Here is an 18,753-nt window from a genome sequence, read left to right as displayed (position 1 = left end):
CTCAAACAAAATGGGCCTAAACCAAACTGTCCATTAATAAAGCAACTGATATTTGCACTATCATGTTTTGATAATGACACAAACTTGCCTTGTCTCTCATCAATTATTCAGCTGTCAAAAGCTGTTACAATTCGCAAAAAAACTCTCAGCATTCCATTAAAAACCAAAAGACAAGGTGAGATTCTGTCAATATCAAAAACCGAGCTTCTCTCCCCATAATGGCTAGAAATACCTCTTTGGCATGATATGGAGCCTCCTATTGTCAATTTTGTAAGATGTAGGAGGGATTTAGTGGGGATTCTTATTTGCCCTTCTAGGCATTTTAGACAAGCAATATGTGTGTTCGATCCAAAGCTCTCTCTCTCTCCCATAAAAAGAACGTCATCTTTGGGGCAAAGGATACACTTATTAGCAATTCTGTTATTCTGTCTATTCAATCTTTGCATATGACCCAAATTTGATTTGTGTGATAATGCATTGATGAAAATGAGACTGACCCAGATGGAATTCAAACAATACAACTTGAATTGAACAGCAGGTGGGAAACAGTTCGAATTCTTATTGTCATTTTTATTGTGGTGTTAATAAGTTCGAATTCTTATTGTACTGGTTTAGAAAACCCGAATGGGTTCACAAGTGATTGATCTTATTAAAGGGAAGATCAGCCTCTTGAACCACTTCGAGGGAAGGGAAGGGTCGGTCCTCCTATATTTGCAAAAACACAATTTTTGGGATAAATTTCTTCATTGAATTACAGAGAATCTAATGAGTGTTTATATAAAACACTCAAGGGATAAACATAGAAAGATCTTGTAATAAGAATGGAAATAGCTAAATAAAGATTAACTTAATCTTAACTAGTATCTAAATCAATCCAGGTTGCCTAATCTATGCTACTTGCTTAGTCTGCCGTACAAGTAATACAATGATCAGATCTTAGAAGGTCTGATATATATATTCCACTATAGTGGGACCCATCTAGGCACGTAACAAGCGGTCATGAATCGGAGAGTCAAAGGAGTTTTGATTGACTTTATAGGCAAAACACAGACTCGGATAAGAATGCGGCCAAGGTAAAAAGTAGTGGACTCAGGGGAGTCCACAATGACGTGGGGGAGTTTTGATACTACGCAAAAAAACACTGGGATGGAACAGGCAAGAGTTGTTTTGGGAATCAAATGATATATCCTATGCATGAAATACAAGTCCCCAGGTCTATTTTGTTGAAATGATGGTGGAGGTGGCTGCTCCTGTCTCTAGACATTGTCTTTATAGTTATAGTATTCTCCCCATCTCCTATTACAGGTTTGAAAGGTCTACTATGTATTTGATTATGTCTAAATTCAGAAAAGGTGATTCCATGACATTATCTCTGGATCTCAAGGAGAAATATGCTATACCCTTTTAAACTTACAAATACGATTATGCTAGAACTTTGGCATTAGGAGCTGATGGTTGCCTTTGTCTGTCATGCATATGTATAACTTGTTAAATAATCCTGAAATTCCAGTTTCATATTACCCTTTCACCTTTACCATTGCTAAGACCTGGATATCTTACCCCGTTTCATATTTATTGTGTTCTGTAAATTGTTTATTTCCATGATATTGTTGATATAAAATTTATGATGATTCCACTCTGACCAACATTTCTGGTTGAGAGTTGAACTAATCCAGTGACAATGAGGGCGCGTAAAAACCACCTTATTTAGACAACAACAAAAGCCTTTCATTGGTAAAGTGGAGATCCAATTTTCACTTGCTACTCTTACTGGCCAGGTATCTAAATGTCAATGCTGATGTGCTTGCATTGGCTGTGTGTGCAATTGTAGACAGTAGTTCTAGAAGTTTACCTGCTACTAATCGAATACCTGGCCAATTCTTCTTGAGACTAACCTCATGCCCCTTTGGAGCACCGGGTATATGGAATTGGCATTATTGATGCTTTTACTTCCAAGAAATCAACCTACATTGCCTTTGATCAGTGTATTACACTGCATTAAAATTGTGATATGCAATAGTAGATCTCCAAAGAAGTCAATTTATGGCTCGTATCAATCTGTTTGGATGTTGAAAGTTCATGTTTTATTTAATATTTAGTGCTCATAATCCAGTATGGCGTGAGGGACTAAAACAGTTTGTATGGGAACCTGGATGTGCTTTCCACTGTCATTGAATATGAAAACCCTTCATTTTATATGATCCATGAGTTATATAATTCTTTTGCAGTCTTATTGTGTCTGCATATTTTGGATTTGTGTATCACAATTAGGCCTATAATAATTTATTTTCCATAAATTTACAATCTCTTGTATCTTATTGCTCAGAACATGAACTAGTATCGTTCCAATGCTCATAATTTATACTCTATAAGATAGAAGAGAGTTCTTTATTAGGAAACATTGTTCAAAGTACATACAAGTAAATATTAATGTTTTTTTGAAGTACATTTGGTATGTAATAATGTAAGTACATAATGTATGTAGGTACATAGGAAACGTTCTTCAGTATCTTTAGTGGAATCCATTGCGGTGGTCGCAGTAGCCATGGACTCTGGCATAGCAGTGGCAGCGGCACCAATGGAAGATGCAGACATGGAGACTCCCGCCTAGCAACGGCAGTAGGTCGTCGGCTTTTCTTCTTTCCAACATGCATAAAACATGGTGCACCATAAACGTGGCAGGGCAAGGACAAAGAGTTGGACGAAGGAAGTGTCATATAGCTACCGGTAAGGGGCGGGGTGATGGACGACACCTATCTGATAATTAATACTCTCTAATACCTTATATAAAATGCATCCACCAGAAATATTAATTTTTAGAGCCCTATCTGTATATATAGTTCAATGAAGCTGATTTTTTCAAAAAAAAAAGTCGCAAATTTATTAATGAAACTTGCAAAGCAGAATATATTAACGGGGACATCTCTTTTTCTTCTTTTAGACTAGGACTAGACCTGGCTAGCTGCAACCAGAATATGATTGAGAAGATACTTTACTTTCTACAAATCACTTACTCGCACATGAGAGGATTTATTCACCTGATATACATGAAATAATTGCATCTTGCAGGCTGAGTTTTTACCTTGTATGGGAAATGCCTCACCCTGACTTATCTAATGTTGTGGGAAATCTCCATCTCATTTATTTTCCTACTGACATTACCTCTAGAGCCCTTCTGGTTTGTCCAGTGATGTAGAACACTGTTCCTGCAATACGAGACGGCGAAAGACCAGCCTTGGCCAATTGGTCGGCTTGTGATCCTTGGTCAATATATTGGTCTGGAATAACCATCGGCCTCCACTGCATGAGGGTTTTCAGTGTACAAAGTGAGTATTTATGCAGCCAGGTTCTAATAACTGAATATGATCTACATCTTTATTCTTTGCTATTATATTTTGCACATTTGTATGTAGTGTCTTACCTTAGTGTCATCAAGTAGGCCGTCGAGGGCCATGAACTGAGCGACATGAGATCCAAACCCTCCAATGGATCCCTCTTCAATGGTGATCAGGACATCGTGTGATTTAGAGAGGCTGCGAACAAGAGCTCGGTCCAATGGCTTGCAGAAGCGTGCATCTGCAACTGTTATTTGTAAACCATGCTGTTTAACTAGAGAAGCCGCAGCCAGGCAACTTTGAACTGCTGCTCCATAGCCCAATAGTGCCACTCTCTCACCCTCTATCAAAATTCAGCCTTTTCCAACCTGTTGGAAAAATATCCCATGGAAATTATTGTTAATCAGAACTCGTCCAGAAGTTCTTGAGGTGTGCATACCCAATGTGAAAATTGAGGAAAAGCTATGATTTGTGGATGTGGACACGAGTGTCGTGTGTCGACACGGACACGGAGATTCAAACACGGCAAACTCCCAAAATTTAGAAATGGGGACGTGGTTAAAATAGAACGTACATATGATCATGATTTGTGGACATGGATTCGTGTGCCGAGTTTTGACTCGGATACGAGGTATCTGACATGACAACCCCTAAACATCTAGAAATAGTGGCACACTCATACCGTCATACGCGTACATACATATAAAGTTACTTACACGTCTAACAGTGCATTTAAAAGTGTCGAAAGGAGGGTCGGAATGTGTGAACACGGGTGTCGTGTCGGATACGACACAACACATGTGTCATCAATAAATTCAAAGTGTCTGCTAAATCATAGAGGAAAATATTCAGTTTTTAACCTCGAGAGGGATGCCCTTGTTCCCTGCAGGTAGCTGAGCACCAATCCCACCTCCTATGGGATATCGGAAGCAGCTGGGTCGGTCGTCAATGGCAGCCGCAGTAGCAACCATGTGAAAAAGCTCTGCCTCATTGGAAGGGGCCATGACAACCATGTTTGGCAGGCATGCCATAAATGTTACATCAAACGCACCAGAATGACTAGGCCCGTCAGGTCCAACTAACCCTCCTCTGTCCAGTGAGAACCTCACTGGCAGTTTCTGTAAATCCACATCATGTATGACCTGAAACACAACACATATCTTACACTCTGAATTCTAAGCTACAAATTTTCTTATCACTGACCGAAATTACCCCAAAATGGCATGAGTTAGACATTATAACCCGAAATTTATATGCATTACCTTGGATCAACTAACGTCTGGTCTGAAGTTTGCGTTTTACTCCTGCAAACTATAATCTAACATATATATATATATATATATATATATATATATATATATATATATATATATATATATGAGGAAAGTGTAGCTACACATAGGTGTAGCTAACTTAGCTACACCGACGGCTTAAAATACAGTGGGCCCACATTGTTTGGGTGATCCAAACCATTCATTTGATAGGCCCTCACATTGATAGGGTGTGCTAAAAAAATCAGCTCCATTGGATATTCCCAACCCTTCAAACTGTGGAGGCAAAAATGGACAGATTTGTGAAGGTTTTTACACGTCCATTTTTGCCTCCACAAATCGTAGGGTTGGGATGATCCTATGGAGCTGATTTTTTGGGCACACTCTATCTATGTGAGGGCCCGTCAAATGAATGGTTTGCATCACCTAAACAATGTGGGGCCCACTGTATTTTAAGTCGTCGGTGTAGCTAAGTTAGCTACACGTATGTGTAGCTACACTTTTCTCTCTCTCTCTCTCTCTCTCTCTCTCTCTCTCTCTCTCTCTCTCTCTCTCTATATATATATATATATATATATATATATATATATGAATCCAAAGTGGAAGAAAATAATGGTTAAAAAAGGTATTTGCTTGCCTGATCATAAGCCCACTGCAAAAAAGTCGACTGAATTGAGCAGAAAGGCTTGAGGCCTTCACAGGCTAGGCCAGCAGAGAAGGTAACAGCGTGTTGCTCTGCAATTCCAACATCAAAGCAACGGGTGGGGAAGTGGCGGAGAAAGTGATTTAGGCCTGTTGCAGCTCCCATTGCCGCATGGATTGCAACAATGTCTTCATCCACTTTTGCCTCAGCTATCAAAGCCTCTGCATAATAGGTTTGGTATTGTTTTATCGCCATTTTGGGTTTGAATTGCTTTCCCGTGGCTATGTCAAACTTTCCTACAACTGCCCATAAAAAAAGAATGTCAAAGTCCTCTAGAGGTTATCACAACTTATCGTTGAAGTGTTACTGTAGTGAACTTACTATGATACTTGTCAGCAGCTCTCTCTGCATATGGACATCCCCGGCCTTTCTCAGTCACAACATGGATAAGGAGAGGACCTGTATGTTTGGTGTTCTTTGCCTCTCCGAGAATGCCAATGAGATCCTCCACATTGTGGCCATCAACAAGGCCTATGTAATGGAGACCGAGCTCCTCGAACAGGGTTGAACTGGATCCGCTGACTGTCTCATGAGCATTTTCATCAACCTTTGCAGGTGAGTTGTGCGTCAGCCCATTGATCTGTTTTCTATGTTCCTGTGACACTTGACATCATTTCAGAGCATTCTTTAGACACCTTTAGCAGAAAGTGGAATTCCTGAAACTTGCTAAAAGATTAAAATTTTAAAAACTAAACCAAGATGGTTTTGCCTTCTTCATAGGGAATGCAACAGGTTATATTGTGCTAGTATGAAACAAAATGTGTAGATATTTTTCAATCACTTATGAAAGTTATAGAGTTTCAATATTCTGGAGCTAAAGCATCAGGATTATTGATTTCGTGCTAGATTGGGTGTTTGAGATGACAGTAGGTGAATATTAACTGAGGAGGTTCCAGATGAATCTGCTGAATCCAGCATTAGTAGCAATATTAACGACCAAGTACTTAACCTCAGTCTATCATATCTATTGATCCTTGTTAAAATTATCAAAAATTCCAATTAACGAAGGTCCCTTATTGCGGTTTGATTTGTTTAGGAGCTCTTGAAACAGGTTTCAGGATCAATGGGTCTTTTTCATTAGGTGCAGCACTTACCTTGGCAACCTCTCTCAGTTCCTTGAGAGGCTTTCTAGACCGCAACCTACCGAGAGCACTGCTCAAAGCTCCAACAGGTGGTATGGGGCCGTCAAGGTCTGCGGTGGGCAAAGAAACCTGCTTGTTGTCATTAAGGATAATGATCATGTCCGATTCTAGATAGCCAGCATTGTTCATGGCTTCATAAGCCTGCCCAGCAGTCATTGCACCATCACCTATGACAGCTACCACGTGGTTCTTTCGACCTTTTAGATCCCTCCCCTTGGCCATTCCTGTTCACAAGTTACATTCCGGAGATCATAAACCTTGAAGATAGAATTGAAATTCCGAACCAGATAAAAATTCTGTTTTGTTGTTTTGCTACAAAAGGTTTGGTGAACACAAACCAAACAAAACATGTAACTCTTGATCGAATCCGATGACTACATTAAGGAATGTGATGTCTCCCATTTCCTGTCAAAGTTGTACCCAATACTTTTAAATATCAGATCAATGAAATTGGATGATGGGTCTGATCTATTATATATGATCCACAAAACAATCCTGTTGGTGTTTTAGCCCTGTTGAACTTAGAAAATTAAGCCAGTGCATTTTGATCAGAACCCAACTCCATGTCAACTTGTAATGAATTATAACTCTCATTGTTTGAAAAAAGGGTTGAAAACACAGTTAAACTTTACATGAATCTGGTCCTGATATCAGCAAGGATGTACATAAACAACCAACATAAAGATAAAGAGTGCAACTTTGGGTGTTCATACCATGCCTTGGACTTTCCTCTTTACAGAAACTTCCAAGCATACAAAAGCAGCAAAATTATAGACAAGGAGATGAACTAGGATAGAAAAATACCCAAGGCAGCTGAGATACTGGTCGAACTATGACCAGCACCAAAGCAGTCATATTCACTTTCGGCACGTCTAGTGAATCCGGCTATACCGTTTGTTTGTTTTATCGTTGGCATCTTGTCTCTTCTCCCTGTCAGCATTTTGTGTGGATATGACTGCAAAACCCATACTTTGTTAACAAGCTCATCCAGTTTTCTTCTTCATATTTTTCACAATCTTCTTCTGCGTTTGCTTTGTAAAAGAGATGATAACACATGAGAAAAGACGTGTTCTGTATGTGAAACAACCAATTATTTCAAAAGCTGTAGCTGTTAAGAGTGTGTATTATTTAATCATTTAAACTTCAACAACCCCCCTCACGTGTGACCTATGTCACAAATATCGTTCTCAGGACTTTCTCGGCAAGGGAAAATCTCGGAATATATTAATTTTTATTTTATTTTTTGGGTTTATATCGAGAAAAGAACGGTAAAATAAAATTATTTAAAAAATATATAAATTAAGAAAAAATTAAAAATATATCATAAAATATCGTGATATTATTGTGATATTAGCATGATAAATGAAAATATCGCTCAACTCAACTTAACTCAACTAAGCCTTTGTCCCAAACCAGTTGGGGTCGGCTAATGAATCCTTTAGAAAATTTTCATGATGAAGGTGAAAGAATCTACCCGGCTCAAAATGATTGTCTAATCCTGACACTAGTTGGGTTCATTTACACGGATCATTTTCTTTCATTGTCTCCTATCCAAGGTCATGTTCTGTTCTTAGCTATCAAGTCTTTCCTCACTGTTTCTACCCAAGTTGTTTTCAGTCTACCCCTACCTCTTTTTACTCAATCAATATCACTATATTTTTTTTAAATTCTCAAGATTATATCGGGATTTTATCGTTTTATCAAAATATCGCAATAAAATCCCTATATTTTAAAAATATTGAAGATATTTGTACCATAGCGTGTGGCCTCTCTTTTTTGGGTTGGCCACACACGTCGCACATGTAGCCTCTCTTTTGGGTTGGCCATATACATGGATTTTAAATATCAAGGAGTTGTTGGGGTTTGAACCCAGGACCAACGGTGAGGCAATAGCTCTGATACCATGTGAAACAACCAATTACTCCAAAAGCTTTGGCTGTTAAGATTTGGTGTTATTTAATCATTTATACTTCAACACTGTATAGGAAGCAAACCTTCTCTACGCGTTCTTGTTAGATACTTCATTATTGTAAACTGGAGAAGAGTAAAAAAATTGAAGGAGAGTACCTGATGACTAACATCCCATATTATCCTGTCTTGTGGAGCATCAAAGACATAATGGAGAGCGACTGTCAGCTCTATTACACCGAGGTTTGCACCAAAGTGACCCCCAGTTTTAGAAATATTGAAGATGAGGTCAGAACGAAACTCGCCTGCAAGCTGATTTAGCTCTTGCATGGAAGGGAAGAAACATATTATCTTGATGGTGATGACTGCTGTTAAGCCTAAAATCGGTAACAGGTACAGCAGTGACGTGAGAGCTGAGCTGGATGACTAGGGGAGCTGAGTCCTGAGGGACCGGAGTGAACGGGGAGTGAGGTGGTCGAGAACGAGTCCTGCTATGAGGGCTGAGTCCTGCACAAGGCAAGCGAGGTCAGAAGACCAGACCGGGTTTTACTCCGGACAGGCCCTTCGACACTCAAGTCAGTATGAGCAGGAGTGAAGGGGAGATGTCTAAGAGTTTTTAGGGAGAGAAGGGATTTTTCGCATTACCCATTGGTCTGAGCTTTGATCCTCTATTTATAGGAAAATCTGGTGAGGTGTCCTGGACAGGTGTCCAAGACAGGTGGCGGCCTGTGAGAGGCTGCAGCTCACCTACTCTGGGACAGGTGGCGGCCTGTGAGAGGCTGCAGCTCACCTACTCTGGGACAGGTGGCGGCCTGTGAGAGGCTGCAGCTCACCCACTCTGGGACAGGTGGCGGCCTGTGAGAGGCTGGTGTTTTCACACCCCATCAGTTGCCCCCCAGTTTCCCAAGTCATTGAGAGACTTGGGAAAGTGTGATCAATCGATTCTCTTAACGGGTAGGCATTGTCTAGGAATGAGTCAGAAAACTAAGTTCAGAGATCCAGTCCGGAGTCTGGCTGGAAGTGGAGTCCGGAGATCCAGTCCGGAGTCCGGCTGGAAGTAGAGTCCGGAGGTCCAGTCCGGAGTCCGGCTGGAAGTGGAGTCTGGAGATCCAGTCCGTTGTCCGGCTGGAAATGGAGTCCGGAGGTCCAGTCCGGAGTCCGGCTGGAAGTGGAGTCCGGAGATCCAGTCCGGAGTCCGGCTGGAAGTTGAGTCCGGAGATCCAGTCCGGAGTTCGGCTGGAAGTGGAGTCTGGAGATCCAGTCCGGAGTCCGGCTGGAAGTTGAGTCCGGAGATCCAGTCCGGAGTCCGGCTGGAAGTGGAGTCCGGAGGTCCAGTCCGGAGTCCGGCTGGAAGTGGAGTCTGGAGGTCCAGTCCGGAGTCCGGGTGGAAATGGAGTCTGGAGATCCAGTCCGGAGTCCGGGTGGAAGTGGAGTCCGGAGGTCCAGTCCGGAGTCCGGCTGGAAGTGGAGTCCGGAGGTCCAGTCCGGAGTCCGGCTGGAAATGGAGTCTGGAGGTCCAGTCCGGAGTCCGGAGTCCGGCTGGAAATGGAGTCCGGAGGTCCAGTCCGGAGTCCGGCTGGAAGTTGAGTCCGGAGATCCAGTCCGGAGTCCGGCTGGAAGTTGAGCCCGGAGATCCAGTCCGGAGATCCAGTCGGAAGTTGAGTCCGGAGATCCAGTCCGGAGTCCGGCTGGAAGTTGAGTCCGGAGATCCAGTCCGGAGTCCGGCTGGAAGTGGAGTCCGGAGATCCAGTCCGGAGTCCGGCTGGAAGTTGAGTCCGGAGATCCAGTCCGGAGTCCGGCTGGAAGTTGAGTCCGGAGATCCAGTCCGGAGTCCGGCTGGAAGTTGAGCCCGGAGATCCAGTCCGGAGTCCGGCTGGAAGAGGAGTCCGGAGATCCAGTCCGGAGTCCGGCTGGAAGTGGAGTCCGGAGATCTAGTCCGGAGTCCGGCTGGAAGGTGAGTCCGGAGTCCGGCTGGAAGTTGAGCCCGGAGATCCAGTCCGAAGTCCGGCTGGAAGTTGAGTCCGGAGATCCAGTCCGGAGTCCGGCTGGAAGTTGAGTCCGGAGATCCAGTCCGGAGTCCGGCTGGAAGTTGAGTTCGGAGATCCAGTCCGGAGTCCGGCTGGAAGTTGAGTCCGGAGATCCAGTCCGGAGTCCGGCTGGAAGTTGAGTCCGGAGATCCAGTCCGGAGTTCGACTGGAGTTGAGTCCGGAAATCCAGTCCGGAGTCCGGCTAGTGTTGAGTCCGGAAGTCCAGTCCGGAGTTCGTCAGTCCGGCTGGAGATGAACTGGATTTTGTCCTGTAGCGCTATCCAGTTCGGCTTGAGATGAACTGGATTTTGTCCTGTAGCGCTTTGCGCTATATCCAGTTCGGCTTGAGATGAACTGGATTTTGTCCTGTAGCGCTATCCAGTTCGGCTTGAGATGAACTGGATTTTGTCCTGTAGCGCTTTGCGCTATATCCAGTTCGGCTTGAGATGAACTGGATTTTGTCCTGTAGCGCTTTGCGCTATATCCAGTTCGGCTTGAGATGAACTGGATTTTGTCCTGTAGCGCTTTGCGCCATATCCAGTTCGGCTTGAGATGAACTGGATTTTGTCCTGTAGCGCTTTGCGCCATATCCAGTTCGGCTTGAGATGAACTGGATTTTGTCCTGTAGCGCTTTGCGCTATATCCAGTTCGGATTGAGATGAACTGAATATAGCGCAATCAGCTAAAAGACGAAATTGAATTTTGTCTTGTAGCGAATCTCACCGAGTCCTGGTCGGCTTGATATGAACTGGATTTTGTCCTGTAGCGCTATCCAGTTCGGCTTGAGATGAACTGGATTTTGTCATGTAGCGCTTTGCGCTATATCCAGTTCGGCAGTCCGGTTGGAAATGAGTCCGGAGATCCAGTCCGGAGTTTGAGCCAGTCCGGCTGGAAATGAGTCCGGAGTTCGTCAGTTCGGCTTTTGGAGTAGTCCGGAGCTTATCAGTCCGGATTTTGTCAGTTCGGAGCTTGGAGCAGTCCGGATTTTGTTAGTCCGAAGCTTGGAGCAGTCCGGATTTTGGGGCAGTCCGGAGCTTATCAGTCCGGATTTTGTCAGTCCGGAGCTTGGAGCAGTCCGGATTTTGTCAGTCCGGAGCTTGGAGCAGTTCGGAGTTCGGCTTCTACCGGACTGATTCTGACGTTTTGTAGGACGCGTCGTATTCAGTCCGGAGTTCGGAGTACGGAGTTCGGAGTCCGGAGTTCGGCTTCGACCGGACTGATTCTGACGTTTTGTAGGACGCGTCGTATTCAGTCCGGAGTTCGGAGTACGGAGTTCGGCTTCGACCGGACTGATTCTGACGTTTCGTAGGACGCGTCGTATTCAGTCCGGAGTTCGGAGTACGGAGTTCGGAGTCCGGAGTTCGGCTTCGACCTGACTGATTCTGACGTTTTGTAGGACGCGTCGTATTCAGTCCGGAATTCGGAGTACGGCTTGCACATGACTGATTTTTTGTCGTCTTGCGCCCAGTCCGGTTCGGACCGGACTGCTTTTTGTCGTTTTGCTGAAACGCGTTATATCCAGTCCGGCTGGGGCCGGACTGATTTTTGTCGTCTTGCGCCCAGTCCGGTTCGGACCGGACTGCTTTTTGTCGTTTTGCTGAAACGCGTTATATCCAGTCCGGCTAGGGCCGGACTGAATTTTGTCCTGTAGCGAGACTCGTCATATCCAGTTCGGCCTGAGATGTTCTGAACGGCTTAGGATGACCAAGTTTTATTGAACTTGGGTTTCCGGGCAGCGAGTACCCTAGTTTTAGCGAACTGGGTTTCCAAGTAGCGAGTACCCTAGTTTTAGCGAACTGGGTTTCCAGAGTACCCGAGTTTTAGTGAACTGGGTTTCCAAGCGGCGTTGGTTTTTGCGTCCGGGCTGGTTCCGGACCAGGAGTGAGCTCCCAATCTTTGCGGAGACGAGCCGTGGCGATCCAAGCAGCGAGTACCCAGTTTTAGCGAACTGGGTTTCCAGAGTACCCGAGTTTTATTGAACTGGGTTTCCAAAGTACCCAAGTTTTAGTGAACTGGGTTTCCAGGCGGCGATGGTTTTTGCATCCGGGCTGGTTCCGGACCAGGAGTGAGCTCCCGATCTTTGCGGAGACGAGCCGTGGCGAACCAAGCAGCGAGTACCCCGTTTTAGCGAACTGGGTTTCCAAAGTACCCGAGTTTTATTGAACTGGGTTTCCAAAGAGTACCCAAGTTTTATGAACTGGGTTTCCAAAGAGTACCCAAGTTTTATGAACTGGGTTTCCAGAGGGTACCCAAGTTTTATGAACTGGGTTTCCAGAGAGTACCCAAATTTTATGAACCGGGTTTCCAGAGAGTACCCAAGTTTTATGAACTGGGTTTCCAGATACAAGAGGGAGACTGAGTCTGCAAAAAGATTATATTATTCATATTAACATAAATTTAATTTACAAAATCACCTTTCATGCAGGACGATTTGACTTAGTGAGTTGGTGCTGAGTGCTGCTGCTGAAAGAGGAGCCGATCAGAGCGACTTTCTCACTATCTTCTGGGCATAGCGGGATGGAGAGGAGGTCTTCAGTGGGTTGAGTCCCCCTGAGCTCGTCCCTTACATCAAGCAGTTCGATTGGCAGTGATTCCACTGCATTTTTACCTTTGAGTGCCATCGCGTAGCACTCCCTGGATTGAGGTTGATCTCCTCGAACTTCTCCCACGCCGTTGGGGGTTATGAACTTCATCTTTTGGTGATAAGCCGAAGGCACTGCACGAATCAGGTTCTGGCCAGGCCGTCCTAAGATAGCATTATAGACCGGAGTGGCCCTTACTACCAGAAAGTTGACCATGGCGAAAGCTTGATAAGGTGGGTCTCCGACAAGAACAGGGAGCTCGATCTGCCCCACCACTTTCACGACCTCTCCGGAGAAGCCAAATAAATCTGAGTTCGCCGGCTTCAGACGGTCGTCGCCTATCATCATTTTCTCAAAGGCGTGGTAGTATAGAATGTCCGCTGAACTCCCATTGTCTACGAGGATTTTCTTCACCTCCTAGTTGGCAACGAGCATGGTTAGAACCAGTGCATCGTCGTGGGGCAAGATAAGATTATCCAGATCTTCATCTGAGAATGAGATCTCATTCTCCGTTCTCGTCTTTTTGCTGGTTGTGTGCACGGCGTTAACTCGCCGTGCATATGCTTGCGAGCGGTAGAGGAGGTGCCCCAGCGGCAGGCCCACCCATAATTGTACCGATGACCCCCCTTGGCTGAGATCGGGGTGCCTTAGGCTGCGCATTGGCCAGCTGAGGGGTGTTGTCCCGAGCAGGGGGCTGCTGTGATCTTCGAGGGCTGCGGCCCTGGGGTCTCTTTCCTCTGCGCTCTTGGTTGCGGCTGTCAGTTCGGATATACTTTTTCAAATAGCCCCGGCTGATGAGTTGCTCAATTTCCTGCTTGAGTTGCCAACAATCATCTGTGTCGTGGCCGTGGTCCTTGTGGAACCGACAGTACTTTGAAGGATCTCTCATGTTTCCCTTGGAGATCATTCTAGCAGGCCACTTCACGAACTCTTCTTCGCTGATCGCCGCCAGTATGTGCTTTCTGGAGGTGTTGAGAGGCGTGAAGTTTTCTTCTCTTCTCTGAGGAGGCGGAGACTTCTCTCTCCTGGGAGGTTTATCCTCCCTACGCTGCTTAGGGAGATTCTTCTCTTCAGAGGATAGATTTGAATTAAGAGCTGCCAGTGTTTCTTCCACCGTTATGTACTCTTCTGCCCCGGCCATAAGATCCGCTAGTGAGTGCGGATTTTGTCGAGCCACCGCTCGACGGAATTCATTAGACCTGGCGCCTGCGAGGAGCGCATTCATTGCTGCTGAGGGATCTAGATTTGGCACTTGAAGTGCCTCCCTGTTGAATCGGCGGACGAACACCTTCAGAGGCTCGTTGTCGTCCTGTCGCAAGGCCATCAGGGAAGCTGTTGTTTTCCTTGGCCTGCGGCTGCTCATGAAGTGGCGGACAAGATCCTCTCCAAAATCATCAAAATTGTTGATAGAGTTCGGTTTGATCCTGGAATACCAGTCTCTTGCCGCGCCAGTCAGCGTCGTTGGAAACGCTCTGCAAAGAAAGCCATCGGAAGCTCCGTGGAGGAGCATAATTGTTCTGAACGTTTCCAAGTGGTCCACGGGGTCTGTAGTGCCGTCATACTGAGGGACGGCGGGCATTTTAAACCCTCTGGGTGCTGGGGCACCCAGAACATCATCAGTGAATGGCGTCCTGCTTGAGAACGCCTTGGAGACGGGCCGGCTCTGGTCCTTCGCCAGTTCCTCTATCCGATGATCCATCTCCTCCATTCTCTGTAGCAGCGGATCCGTCCTGTGGTCCAAGGACCTGATCCTTTCCACAGACTGGCTCGCCGCGGAGCCGGATTGGCTCTCCCGACTCATACGACGAGGTCGGCGCTTCGCTGGTGGCGCACGATCTTCATGAGCTCGGCGCCTCTGTGCGGAGGGGGAACGCGACCTTTCACGGTGATGAGGCTCTGTTTGGGCATGCCTCGTCGCGGGGTGAGGGACTTGTCTGGTGGAATGATGAGTTCGGCCCTCACCATGGTGTGATGACTCTCCCCTGTGGACGTCTGACCTTCCTTGGACAGATCGCGGAGCCTCTGGGGGAGGTTGAGGGGGTACTTGAAGTAGTTGCTGGTACTGCCCAACGAGGGCTGTCATCTGCTGAAATAGAGCTTGAACCTGCTCCGGGGTGGGCAAGGGATTCAGATGTTCTGAGCGAGCCGGGCTCTGGTCTGCTGTAGCAGAAGCTGCTACTACTAGTGATGCAATTCGCTCGCTCCGGGTCCTGCGGGGTAGCGCGGTTTGGGTAGTCCGCGCCCGCGCAGTAGGCATCCGCGTACTCTTGCGTCCTGCCATTTTTGTGAGTGGGATGTGTAAAGACAGCTTTTAGTTCTGGGGTCCCACGGATGGCGCCAATCTGTTAAGCCTAAAATCGGTAACAGGTACAGCAGTGACGTGAGAGCTGAGCTGGATGACTAGGGGAGCTGAGTCCTGAGGGACCGGAGTGAACGGGGAGTGAGGTGGTCGAGAACGAGTCCTGCTATGAGGGCTGAGTCCTGCACAAGGCAAGCGAGGTCAGAAGACCAGACCGGGTTTTACTCCGGACAGGCCCTTCGACACTCAAGTCAGTATGAGCAGGAGTGAAGGGGAGATGTCTAAGAGTTTTTAGGGAGAGAAGGGATTTTTCGCATTACCCATTGGTCTGAGCTTTGATCCTCTATTTATAGGAAAATCTGGTGAGGTGTCCTGGACAGGTGTCCAGGACAGGTGGCGGCCTGTGAGAGGCTGCAGCTCACCTACTCTGGGACAGGTGGCGGCCTGTGAGAGGCTGCAGCTCACCTACTCTGGGACAGGTGGCGGCCTGTGAGAGGCTGCAGCTCACCCACTCTGGGACAGGTGGCGGCCTGTGAGAGGCTGGTGTTTTCACACCCCATCAACTGCTTTGTTTTTGTTGAATATAGCTTCAACTGTATCAAATGACAAAGTGAACTAGTTTTCTGTGTATATTTACTTACATTAATGGAGAGATGTTTCATGTGAAGAGGGTAGTTGATAGTGTCCAAGAGAGGAGTGGGTTGTCTCTCTGAATGATATACTCCATTCTCTGACAGTGATGCACAAACAAGTGACCTTTCCCTGTCCTGAAGATCAGAAACAAAACAACCCTTTTTTTTCACTGGTTTTCTGCATATTTTAGCTTGAAATAATTGAAATGTGAAAATCCTAGGCAGATAGTCCAATTACCAAATTTACAATTACATTATTTAAAAGATAACCAAAATTACATGATCAAAGAAAATAAAACTTGGTAAAAAAATTCAATAGCAGACTAATTAACCAAACCAACTTTAATGGATCAATTTTACAAACAAGAGCTTATATAGTTATATCAACAGTCCCTTGTTTTATGGCAATGTCTAGACAATTGCACAGGAAGTTATTTCGCGTCTCCTCTTCTTCAAGAGAGTCACCTCATAGCTGGATTTGTCTGTTCATTTAATTAATATGAAGTGGCACTTCTCTCTTGAAAAAGAGATCCTGCAAAATTGCTTTGGCAGAATTGCCTAGACAATCCCTATGCATATAATTGTCCCATGTTGGTATTTTGCATATGAACATGAGTTAAGAAAAAAAAAGAGAGCTGTTATGAAGAGAGGAACCCCGTTTGGGAAACGTGTTCAAAAAGACAGAATAATGAAACAAAATACCCCTTTCTCTGAAGTAATTTTTCCAAGGGAAATGATATCAGCACAAGCACGATTTAATAATTGCAAAAACATATCTTGTCTTTTCCTTTTTAATTGGTTTGTAAGAGCTTTTTGGGAACTGTAATAACCCTTGACAGCTCTTTATACAATAAAAGTCAAGATAGTTCAGTGCAATTATCAAAACATGGTTGTGCTGATATCATTTCCCTTGTTTAGATGTTTGGCTCCATTTCTTTCTACGTAAAATAGGTGTAAAACAAATTTTTACACTCATTTTTTCTCTTAAAAATGGGGGTAAATTTTGTTCTACAAACTAGTTAGTTGCACGTGATCAACTGACCGATATCATCACCAACCACACGTGATTGGGCAGTTGGTGTATGCTAATAATGGGAACAAACCGACAAAAAAAAAATGGGAACAAAATCCTTCCATATAAGACAAAATAAGCGGTTGGAAATGAGGGTAAAGGGGGTGAAAATATCATTTCCCTCCTAATAATTGTATGTATATTTGAAGATCAGATTACGTAGCCTGATACAATCTGTCCCATGTATAATAATGACTGACATCATGTGTATACTGATAAGTGATCTGCTTGTGGGGCTAGGATGGAGAATCAACACACAAAAACAATAGGGTTTGAGTTGTATACTAAAATCAATGATCTTCTAGTAGGGCTAAGATGGAGGCCTTGATTGCCATAAAACTAATGAGGCCCAGATAAATTATCTGGTCGGTCCGTCGACCAGAAATAGAGTGGCCCCGCGTTGTTTGGGTGATGCATCATGCAAACAACTTAGGCCCACCTTATTTCTAGTCGGCCGACTAGAAACACTTTTCTACACACATAGGGTCTTCGAAGAGGGCCTAAATAGCCTAAAAAGTAATAGACCCCACAAGTATACTTCAATCATTGGATCTACTAGTACGGCTAATATAGAGGGCCGAAATTTTGGGATCTGTATGTATACTGGTTACTGATCTGTTAACGGAGCTAAGATGGAGGGCCCATCGGGCTCACATTTACCGTAATAAGTCATATATTAAAGGCCAAAAATCAATGGACCCCACATGCCTAGATGTTGAACCCATAAGCCTCATCCAAGATTTTTAGTTGAAAAGCTTTTCTTTGTAGACAAAACATGTCATTCTAACCTAGAAAGTCTTTTCTTTTGAAGAACATTGAACCCATAAAAGTGGATTTAATATCAAAAAATTAAGATTGAAAAACTCTTTTCTTAAGCCATACTTGGATGAAGTTGAATTGTAAAAATTTATTAGAATAATTTCAATTCTAACCACATGCTTTATCCTTAATCACTTGTGTGACCTCCGTTAATTCCTTTGTTTCATTCTGGGAAACATACTCCCAAGGCGGGATACTTAACGCTCTAGCTACACAACTACACAGGCCGATAGCCTAGAATGGATGTTGTTATCACTGTACAAACATTGGTTGCGTAATGTAAGATGGATAATGTCAAGATTATCAGTTGATGGCCATTAAATGTACATTTAGAAACAAAAGAAGGTCCTCAGTCTACTCACCAATTGATCGATTAAGCTCTCAAAGTGAATAGAAAAACAGAAAAATGGATTGGTAGATGGATAGATAAATTGCAAACCTTGTTGAGATTATGATGAAATGGGTATCCTCCAACCAAGTTGGAAGAGAAAGAAATGTTGTTTTTTAGAGTGTTTGGAGCTACAAAACTAAGTAAATTGCAAGGGAAGGAGAATGTCGCAGAAGCCATGAGAGAAGAAACAAAATGCAAGAGCTTGGAAATGGCTTAGAAAAGGTGGCAGAAAACTAAAAGGAAGGGAGACTTTGGGAGGTTTCTCAGTTCAAAATGAAGTTGGAAAACATGAAGAAAGTCTGTTATTTATAGATGGTAAGATGAAAAGATCGGGTGGCTAAAATTGATAGGTTAAATTGGAAAACAAGATGAGATGATCTAGTGGCTGACATTGATCGACCATGTCTCATTAGTTCGTATTGATTTTTGGCTTCCTTCTTTGCTCCTTCACATTGGGTTCAATGCATGTGCTTTTGGGTGGAAGTGCTTTTCTTATTGGTCCACTTATGAACAAAACTAATAAAGGAAGACTATGACTCTTCTCTGCACTCTTTGGCTCTCTTGAAATCATA

General features: G+C 44.4%; 1 pseudogene; it reads right to left on the bottom strand.

Moving 5' to 3' along the window:
- Positions 1-3,018: 3,018 nt before the first annotated feature.
- LOC143884128 (putative 1-deoxy-D-xylulose-5-phosphate synthase, chloroplastic) lies at positions 3,019-18,440 on the bottom strand (annotated as a pseudogene).
- Positions 18,441-18,753: the final 313 nt, after the last annotated feature.

The sequence above is a fragment of the Tasmannia lanceolata genome, unplaced genomic scaffold (assembly GCF_043159265.1).
Source record: "Tasmannia lanceolata isolate RefF3 unplaced genomic scaffold, GAP_Taslan_0.1 ptg000002l, whole genome shotgun sequence".
NCBI lineage: Eukaryota > Viridiplantae > Streptophyta > Magnoliopsida > Canellales > Winteraceae > Tasmannia > Tasmannia lanceolata.
Note: the sequence above shows the minus strand (reverse complement) of the source record. Positions and strands in the feature narration are given on the sequence as shown.